General features: G+C 38.7%; 1 protein-coding gene across 3 annotated transcripts in view; it reads left to right on the top strand.

Annotated features, from left to right (window-relative positions):
• Positions 1-26: 26 nt before the first annotated feature.
• The window catches only part of FAM118B (family with sequence similarity 118 member B), a 120,629-nt gene continuing 110,255 nt past the window's right edge, over positions 27-10,400 (top strand). For 2 of the 3 annotated variants that reach the window (XM_077112500.1, XM_077112498.1), the window contains exon 1: positions 35-132. The gene's annotated coding sequence lies outside the window, so the exon portion shown is untranslated. Of the gene's footprint in view, positions 133-10,400 lie in introns of all 3 variants that reach the window. The other variant, XM_077112499.1, reaches the window with a different exon arrangement.

The following is a 10,400-nucleotide window of genomic DNA, read 5'->3' as shown; positions in this document are numbered from 1 at the left end:
TGGGGGGGGGTCTCCGCCGGTCACGTGGGGACAAGGGCGGTGCTAGGACTAGTCATGTGAGGGCGTGCGCGTTCAGTGCGGCTGCGCGGGCCGGTAGCTGCTGCTGGAGCGGTGGCGTTTGGAGGAGAACCGGTGAGTTGGTGGGGAGAGCGGGCTGGGATCCGGGGATGTTTGCACCTCGACGCCTGAACGTTGTTCGGGTCTCCAGAATTTCATTCTTCAAGAGCACTGCCCTAGAAGGCAGTGTCTCTCTTTGTGAAATGCCCCATCTCGACGACAGCACCCGCCCCCGCGCCCCTCAGCGTCGGCCCCTCAAACGCTAGCCTAGCGCCTTTTCGGGCACCCAGCTCGTCCCTCTTGGCAACCGCATCACCGGTGTCCGGCACACCCGGAGGGGTGCGCCGTAGCCCTCGCGTATCCTTACCACTCCATCTTCGGAGGTGCCCGGATTTCTGTAGCCTCTCCGCCTCTCACTTCCGACTCCGGGCCTCTTTCACGTTATAGCCTGTCTTCTCCCAAAGGTGATGAGTGTCCTTCCGTTATTCAGGGATTCCAGCCCTTAGTCCCTGGGGAGCACCTTGGGTTTCCAATCAGCTTCACCTTTCCCTGCTTCTACGGAAAAAGAGAGTGAAAGTGAGGGAGCGTGGTCTTTCCTTTTCTACATTCTTCTTCCTTTATTTTTCCCCTCCATAGTTGGCATCCGCCCCACATCCCCTCTTCGTCTCTGTCTTGATGCGATTCACATCCCCAAACTGCAAGCGACACCCTCCGAATCGACCGAGGGGCAGCTGGGAAGATGAACATTTGGTTTAGATGATAATGTTAAAATGCCTGGGGACATATCTGCTATTTGTTAAGAAGAAACCTAAAGCCGAGTTCCTAAAATGTGCACTGAGTACTAATGAATCTGTACTGACATTTGCTTCGAATTAAGGCTCTCTGAGGAGTGGGAGTAGGTAACGTGAGGTTTGGGCCGTACCCCTCCAAAAGGGATCGGCCGAAAGGAGCCATCTCGAGCAGGAAATTAAGTTGAATAGATAAAAGTGGAGTTAGTCTGTTGGGGATTTGAAGCGCAGAAACAGTTTGAACTAGGTTCCATAAGTAATGGGGAGTCTTGGTAGCTACGTGAGCAGGAGAGAGACTCCTTGAAAGTGGAATTCTAGAAATGAAGCCGGCAGTTGAATGCAAGACAGAATGAAAAGGCAGGAGCTTTGGTAGCAGAGAAATCAACGAGAAACTTGCCTCTAGGCAATCAGGCCTGAGGTCATGCCTCGTTCAGGGCTCTTTTTTTTCAATGAGGGTACTGTCCTTTGAGCTGGAATTGGTTATGAGTTACATAGTGTCTCTTAGGCAGCAGGTGTTGAACTGGGAGTCCCTTGAGGACTTGCTCTTTTTTAATCCCCACACCTAGCACCTAGTATAAATAAATATTTATTAGATGATTGTTGAACTGCATCATTGTCATGTGTTACGTGTGTCTATTTTGAGTTATCTTATTTCCGTTGTCATTTGTGACTTGAAGAATGGAGGTGGGGGTAAACACATTTGTGAATAATGGGAGAGAAGACTTGTGTATGTTTTGTAATCAGACAGGTGAATGAGATAAAAATGTGAAGAATTCCAGGAGAGATTCAGAAACAGCCTGTCTCTGCTTTTTTCCCATAATTTCATAGGGAAGGCATAGATCTAAAAAATTTGAGAAAATTGCTTCCTGAAATAATTCTTAGCTTTTACTGATACGCTCCAAACCTAGGTTCTGATTTCACCAGACAGTTGCAAAGCACACATTCCTTAGGTACGACCAAACTCCCTTTACCCAGAGGTGAATTTGCTGCATTCTAATGAGGACAAAAATTATAGGTCTCAAATACTAGACCCTGAAATTTGGGCGTTAAAAGTTGAATTCATGCCGTTACAGTAGTTACAGACCTTTTTTGGGTGTAGTACGTTTATGGTTTTGTGGGGAGGCTGGGATAACCTATTTCCACCTTAACCTGTCCCTGTGGCTTTGAAAAAATGATACCTGTTCTTGCAAAATCGGCCTTCTGTGTCAGGAAACAAGATGAACCAACAACTCAGATGTCATTGTTAGGGACAAAGAGCTTGTATTCTTCTTGGGTTTCAGGTTAACCTAAGGCACACACTGTAGTGTCCAAAAGTGAAAACATTGGTCACTTTTTTTCTGGAGAAAACTTTTGGGTTTTTCTTGGTTTGATACTTTGTAAGGGAAATGTGAAGGGTTTTTCAATTTGAAGAAACAAGCTTTTGTTTGTTAGGTTTCAGTACAGCTTTAGCCAGTATGGGATACTAAAATTACAACTTCTTTTAATGCTTTTCTTAAGACTCTGGGCACTTGGTGGTTCAAATTGAAGTTGCTCTGAGTATACAAGAATTTATGCAAATATGCCTTTCTGTTTTTGGCTCTGCAGTGCTTGGTTCCTCTTTCCCATTCAGTTGATTCTTTTTTTAGGCAGTGAATTTTTCCACGTCTACATCAGTCTCCCATTCTCTTTTCGGTTGGAGACTTCCTCTTGTCTGGATTGTTTTCCAGTGTGAGGAAGGAAACACCATTAGCCAGGTCTTAATTCTTACAGAGTATAGTTCTATTGAAACATGGCTTTTTGTATAGAGTTTGCTATATCATAATATGAGCCCCCCCCAAAAAAACTGTATAAAGAATGTGTTAATTAGTTTTTACGTATATTTCTTAATCTTGTGCAAGATCAAAAGGGCTGCCTTGGTATTTCACACGTTTAAGGTTAATTGGTGGCATAAGATTACATTATGGTCTCTTAAATATGATATGACTAGTTGTAGATTAACCAGAGGTTCAGTTTCCTTGAAGAGCAGGAAGTATTTGGACATTGTTTATTGGTTTCAGAGAGATTAAAAGAAGCAATTAACAGGAACTCTCGGGAGATACCCTGGAAATTGCAGTAGTTTGGAGCCAGGAGACGTGTGCCCTAGGATTAGTTCTGCTTGTGACCTGAACAAATGAGAGTTTCAGTTTCTTGTCTTAAAAGAAGAGCCTTACAGCTAGTGTTCATGGACACTACTGCATCTCTTTCGAATTTAACAAATGGAATAACATCTCTAGCACCTTATTTCTGACTTAACTTTGAATACATGTAGCATTGCCATAGAAAATGATTCTTCTCCTCTTGTCCCCAGAATTTAACCATGCCACTGGGTTAGCATTTTTGGGGGGAGGTTACTTAATTAAGATAGTGTTGGAGTATACCTTAAGATTTCCTAAGTGGAACATGGGATGGGATGAACTAGGAAAAAAAAATATTAGAAAACAGTTGTGTAGACCTGTAATGTGTTGTCCTTTTGTCATGCCATCATTTTAAAGAAATTCCAGTAGTAGTAGCCCTTCATTATACTTTTATTCAGTTTTTGAATAATGAGCAAGATAGGTTCTGGCTTAAACCAATGCTTCCCAAACATTTTTCATATCATGTCACTTTTGGAAAAAGAAGTACTGTATCACTGAGGAAAACTGGAGGTGGTCCACAGAAGGCTACTGGCCTGGGGGCCCTGGCTGCTGGGGTCTGCTGCCTTAGTGGCCACAGGGCTGAAGAGATCATTATTCTGTGGCACATCTAACAATTAGGAAGGTCAGCTTTACTCATTCAAGATCTTTGACCCCAAACTCTCCCTATCAAGAGAAACTGTGTCATTAGTTATTTTTGTTAGATTGGTCTTTAATGTTTTATTTTATGCGTTTATACCCTTGGCTAGTTTATATTTAAAGGCCATGCTTGTCCTTACAAGGTGGCCTCTCCAAGAGTGTCAGCGTAGTTAACTGATAAAGAGATGAGAAATGCTTTTATCTGGATGTTTTGACCTTATTAAATTCTGGGCAGTCTTGTTCAGCCTGTTTAGAGACGATAGAGTATGTCCAGAGACCAAGATAGCTGCCTTGCTTTAAATAGCTTATTTATGTTTTCCATTACAAAAATGATACTTATGTGAAAAATACAAAAAGTAGAATGGGGAAAAAAATCATTCATGTTCTGTTTTCCAAATAACTGTCAACCTTGTGGATTTCTCCCCCAGTCTTTTTTTTTTTGCTGTCTATTCTTATGGCGGGGGGGTCACATTTCATTTTTTTTCCATGTGATTATTCTCTTACTGCAGCACCGGTTTTTGGTATTTTTGTTTGATTTGGTTTTTCATTTGCTTGTTTGCTTGTTTGTTTGTTTGAGAAAGTGCATGGGCCGGGAATCGAACCCAGGGCTACCACTGAGCTACACTTGCACTGCTCCCACTCTTTTTTTAAATTATGCTTTTTTTTTTAAACTGTGGAAAATGTCAGATGTGCAAAGTAGAGAAAATACTCAGTAGTCAACTTCTACAGTTAACCAGCACAGATCCCATCTTGTTCTGCACGCCCACCCTTACCTTCCAGATAATTTTTTTTAAAGATTTTTATTGACAAGTCTTCACACATATACAGTCCATACATGGTATATAATCAGTGGCTCACAGTATCATCACATAGTTTTGTATTCATCACCATGATCATTTTTTAGAACATTTGTATCACTCCAGAAAAAGAAATAAAAAGAAAAAACTCGTACATACCATACCCCTTACCCCTCCCTCTCATTGACCACTAGTTTTTCCATCTACCCAATTTATTTTACCCTTTGTGCACCTTTTATTTATTTATTTATCCATATTTTGTTACTAATCTGTTGATATCCTGGATAAAAGGAGCATCAAACACACAGGGTTTTCACAATCACATGTCACATTGTAAAAGTTATTATCTTTATACGGACATCTTCAAGAATCAAGGCTACTGGAACATAGCTCAACAGCTTCAGGTACTTCCCTCCAGCCACTCCAATACACCGTAAACTAAAATGGAATACCTATACAATGTATAAGAATAACCTCTAGGGTAAACGCTCGAACTCTGTTCGAAATCTCTCACCCACTGAAACTTTGTCTCATTTGTCTCTTCCCCCTTTTGGTTAAGAAGGCTTTCTCAGCCCCAGAATGCTGGGTACTGGCTCCTCATGGGAGTTCTGTCCCATGTTCCTAGGGAGATTTACACCACTTGGAGTCGTGTCCCACGTAGCAGGGGAGTTCACCTGCTCAGTTGGCTTAGAGAGAGAGACCACATTTAAGCAACAAAAGAGGTTCTCTAGGGGTGACTCTTAGGCATAGTTTTTTTTTAATTTTAAATTTTTTATAAAAATAAACAAATGCAAACATTCTTAACTTATGATCATTCCGTTCTACATATATAATCAGTAATTCACAATATTATCACATAGTTGCATATTCATTACCATCTTAGAACATTTGCATCAATTCAGAAAAAGAAATAAAAACACAACAGAAAAAAATTCATACGTACCATACCCCTTACCCCTTCCTTTCATTGATCACTAGCATTTCAAACTAAATTTAACGTTTGTTCCCCCTATTATTTGTTTTTATTCCATATGTTTTACTCGTCTATTGATAAGGTAGATAAAAGGAGCATTAGACACAAAGTTATCACAATCACCCAGTCACATTGTAAAAGCTATATCATTATATAATCATCGTCAAGAAACATGGCTGCTGGAACATAGCTCTACATTTTCAGGCAGTTCCCTTCAGCCTCTCCATTACATCGTGACTAACAAGGTGATATCTATTTAATGTGTAAGAATAATCTCCAGGATAACCTCTCGACTCTGTTTGGAATCTCTCAGCCATTGACACTTTATTTTTGTCTCTTTTCACTCTTCCCCCTTTTGGTTAAGAAGGTTTTGTCAATCCTTGATGCTGAGTCTCAGCTCAGTCTAGGATTTCTGTCCCATGTTGCCAGGAAGGTTCACCCTTGGGAGTCATGCCCCACATAGACAAGGGGAGGGCGGTGAGTTTGCTTGTTGTGTTGGCTGAGAGAGAGAGGCCACATCTGAGCAACAAAAGAGGTTCTCTTGGGGGTGACTCTTAGGCCTAATTTTAAGTAGGCTTGACCTATGCTTTGTGGGATTAAGTTTCATATGAAGAAACCCCAAGATTGGGGGCTCAGCCTGTTGCTTTGGTTGTCCCCACTATTTGTGAGACTGTCAAGAACTCAATTTGGAGAAGTTGAATTTTCCCTTTCTCACCATTCCCCCAAGGGGACTTTGCAAATACTTTTTTATTCACTGGTCAAATCACTCTGGGGTTTATCGGGAAGTCACCCTGGACAAACCAACAAAATCTCATGACCTACTCAAGGTTCCATGTACTTATGGTGTTCAGTTAAGCTGTCTACATAAGTTATATTAGGAACTGCACTGGTCAAAATATAAATTTTGTACCAAATAAACATTTTTTTGCTTTAGTCTCGCACATAAGTTAGAAATTTGAAATATTAATTACCATCTATTTTCAATACCCTGCAGTATTGACATTCCTTTGTTCTTCCGCATGCAAAAACATTTTTTATATTTGTACATTTAGTCACTATTATTATATACTCTAGGCATTCCTAGATTATACCATTATCAATCTATATCATCTATTTTTCTTTCTGATTTCATTTGTGACCCCAGCCCTCCTCCCTGTATCATTCTTATATTCAGCTTCATTCAGTGTTTTAACATAATTGTATTACAATTAGATAGTATTGTGCTGTCCATTTCTGAGTTTTTACAGTCAGTTCTGTTGCACAAACTGTATCCCTTCAGCTCCAATTACTCAATATCTTACCCTATACCTATCTCCTGATGGTCTGTGTTACCAATGAAATTCTCCAGGTTTATACACTAATGTCAGTTCATATCATTGAGACCATACAGTATTTGTCCTTTTGTTTCTGGCTAATCTCACTCAGCATGATATCCTTAAGGTCCATCCATGTTGTTATATACTTTGTAACTTTATTCTGTCTTAAAGCTGCATAATATTCCATTGTATGTATGTACCACAGCTTGTTTAGCCACTCCTCTGTTGATGGACATTTTGGATAGTCCATCTCTTGACAATTGTAAATAATGCTACTATAAACATTGCTGTGCAAATGTCCGTTTGTTCCTTGCCCTCATGTCCTCTGAGTAGATACCTAACAATGGTATTGCCTGGTCATATGGCAGTTCTATATTTAGTGTTTTGAGGAACTGCCAAACTGCCTTCCACAGCGGTTGTACCATTTGACATTCCCACCAACAGTGGATAAGTGTACCTCTTTCTCCACATCCTCTCCAGCATTTGTCATTTTCTGTTTTATTGGTAATGACCATTCTGGTGGCTATGAGATGATATCTCATTGTGGTTTTGATTTTCATTTCTCTAATAGCCAGGAAAGTTGAGCATCTTTTCATGTTCTTTTGTCCATTTGTATTTCCTCTTCTGAGAAGTGTCTGTTCAAGTCTTTTGCCCATTTTGTAACTCAGTTGTCTGTCTTTTTGTTGTTTAGTTAACAGTCTGTTTCTACATTCGGATACTAGACCTTTATCTGGTAAATCATTTCCAAATATTGTCTCCCATTGTGTAGGCTGTCTTTTTACTTTCTTGATGAATTTCTTTGATGTGCAAAAGTGTTTAATTTTGAAGAGCTCCCATTTCTTTCTTTCTTTTCTTCAGTGCTTGTGCTTTGGGTGTAAGGTCTAGGAAACCACCTCCTAGTATAAGATTTATAAGATATTTCCCTACATTTTCTTCTAACAGTTTTATGGTCTTAGATGTAATGTTTAGGTCTTTGATCCATTTTGAGTTAATTTTTTGATAGGGTGTGAGATACGGCTCATCTTTCATTCTTTTGCATATGGATATCCAGTTCTCTAGGCACCATTTTTTAAAGAGACTGTTCTGTCTCATGTGAGTTGGCTTGACTGCCTTATCAAAGATGAAATGTCTATAGATGAGAGGGTCTATATCTGAACACTCTATTCGATTCCATTGGTCAATATATCTATCTTTATGCCAGTACCATGCTGTTTTGACCACTGTAGCATCATAATATGCCTTAAAATCAGGTAGCATGAGACCTCTGTCTTCATTTTTTTTTCTCAGGATACTTTTAGCTTTCAGGGCACCCTGCCCTTCTAGATAAATTTGCTTATTGGTTTTCTATTTCTGAAAAGTAAGTTGTTGGGATTTTAATTGGTATTGTGTTGAATCTGTAAATCAATTTTGATAGAATTGACATCTTAACTATATTTAGTCTTCCAGTCCATAACATTTATACCTTTCCATCTGTTTAGGTCTTCTGTGATTTCTTTTAACAGTTTCTTGTAGTTTTCTTTGTATAGGTCTTTTGTCTCTTTAGTTAAAATTATTCCTAAATATTTTATTCTTTTGTTTGAAATTGTAAATGAAATTTTTTTTCTTGATTTCTCCCTCAGATCATTCATTACTAGTGTATAGAAACACAGCAGATTTTTGAGTTTTGATTTTGTAACCTGCCACTTTGATGTACTCATTTATTAGCTCTAGTAGTTTTGCTGTGAATTTTTCAGGGTTTTCAACATATAGTATTGTATCACCTGCAAACAGTGAGAGTTTTTACTTCTTTCTTTCCAATTTTGATGCCTTGTATTTCTTTTTCTTGTCTAATTGTTCTGGCTAGAACTTCCAACACAGTGTTGAATAACAGTGGTGATAGTGGACATCCTTGTCTTGTTCCTGATCTTAGGGGGAAAGTTTTCAGCTTTTCCCCATTGAGGATGATTTTAGCTGTGGGATTGTCATATATTCTCTTTATCATTTTGAGGGAGTTCCCTTGTATTCCTGTCGTTTGAAGTGTTTTCAACAGAAAAGAATGTTGAATTTTGTCAAATGCCTTTTCTGCATCAATCGAGATGATCATGAGGTTTCTCTGCTTTGATTTGTTGATGTGGTATATTACAGTAATTGGTTTTTTTTATGTTGAACCATCCTTGCATACCTGGGATGAATCCTACTTGGGCATGGTGTATAATTCTTTTAATGTGTTGCTGGATTTGATTTCCTAGAATGTTGTTGAGGATTTTTGCATCTATATCCATTAGAGAGATTGGTCTTTAGTTTTCTTTTTCTCTTTGTCTGGCTTTGGTATGAGGGAGATGTTGACTTCATAGAATGATTTAGGTAGCTTTCCCTCCTCTTCAATTTTTTTGAAGAGTTTGAGCAGGATTGGTACTAATCCTTTCTGGAATGTTTGGTAGAATTCACATGTGAAGCCATCTGGTCCTGGACTTTTCTTTTTCAGGAGCTTCTTAATGACTGATTCAGTTTCTTTACTTATGATTGGTTTGTTGAGGTCATCTATTTCTTCTCAAGTCAAAGTTGGTTGTTCATGCCTTTCCAAAAAGTTGTCCATTTCATCTGTATTGTCGTATTTATTAGCATAAAGTTGTTCATAGTATCTTGTCATTGCTTCCTTTATTTCTGTGGGGTCAGTGGTTATGTCTCCTCTTCCATTTCTGATTTTATCTATTTGCATCCTCTCCTTCTTTCTGTCAGCCTCGCTAAGGTCCATCAACCTTACTTATTTTCTCATAGAACCAACTTCTGGTCTTGTTGATTTTCTCAATTGTTTTCATGTTCTCAATTTCATTTATTTCTACTCTAATATTCATTATTTCTCTTCTTTTGCTTGCTTAGAGGTTAGTTTGCTGTTCTTTCTCTACTTCCTCCAAGTGGACAGTTAATTCCTCGATTTTTGCCCTTTCTTCTTTTTTGATATAGGCATTTAGGGCAATAAATTTCTGTCTTAGCAGTGTCTTTGCTGCATCCCATAAATTTTGATATGTTGTGTTTTCATTTTCATTTATCTCAAGATATATACTGATATCTCTTGTAATTTCTTCCTTGACCCACTGATTGTTTAAGAGTGTGTTGTTGAGCCTCCACGTATTTGTGAATTTTCTGGCACTCTGCCTATTATTGATTTCCAGTGTCATTCCTTTATGATCTGAGAAAGTGTTTTGCATGATTTCAGTCTTTGTAAATTTATTGAGACTTGCTTTGTGACCCAGCATATGGTCTGTCCTTGAGAATGATCCATGAGCACTTGAGAAAAAGGTGTAGCCTGCTGTTGTGGGGCGTAATATTCTATAAATGTCTGTTAAGTCTAGCTCATTTATTGTATTATTCAAATTCTCTGTTTCTTTATTGATCCTCTGTCTAGATGTTCTGTTCTTTCCATTGATGAGAGTGTGGAATTGAGGTCTCCAACTATTATGGTAGATGTGTCTATTTCCCTTTTCAGTGTTTGCAGTGTTTGCCTCATGTATTTTGGGGCATTCTAGTTTGGTGCATAAATATTTATGATTGTTATGTCTTCATGTTGAATTGTTCCTTTTATTAGTATGTAGTATCCTACTTTGTCTCTTTTAACTGTTTTACATTTGAAGTCTAATTTGTTGGATATTAGTATAGCTACTCCTGCTCTTTTCTGGTTGTTATTTGCATGAAATATCTTT

Source organism: Tamandua tetradactyla, chromosome 8, assembly GCF_023851605.1.
Source record: "Tamandua tetradactyla isolate mTamTet1 chromosome 8, mTamTet1.pri, whole genome shotgun sequence".
In the NCBI taxonomy this organism is placed as follows: Eukaryota; Metazoa; Chordata; class Mammalia; order Pilosa; family Myrmecophagidae; genus Tamandua; species Tamandua tetradactyla.
The sequence above is the reverse complement of the archived record's forward strand: the minus strand, read 5'-3'. Positions and strand labels throughout refer to the sequence as shown.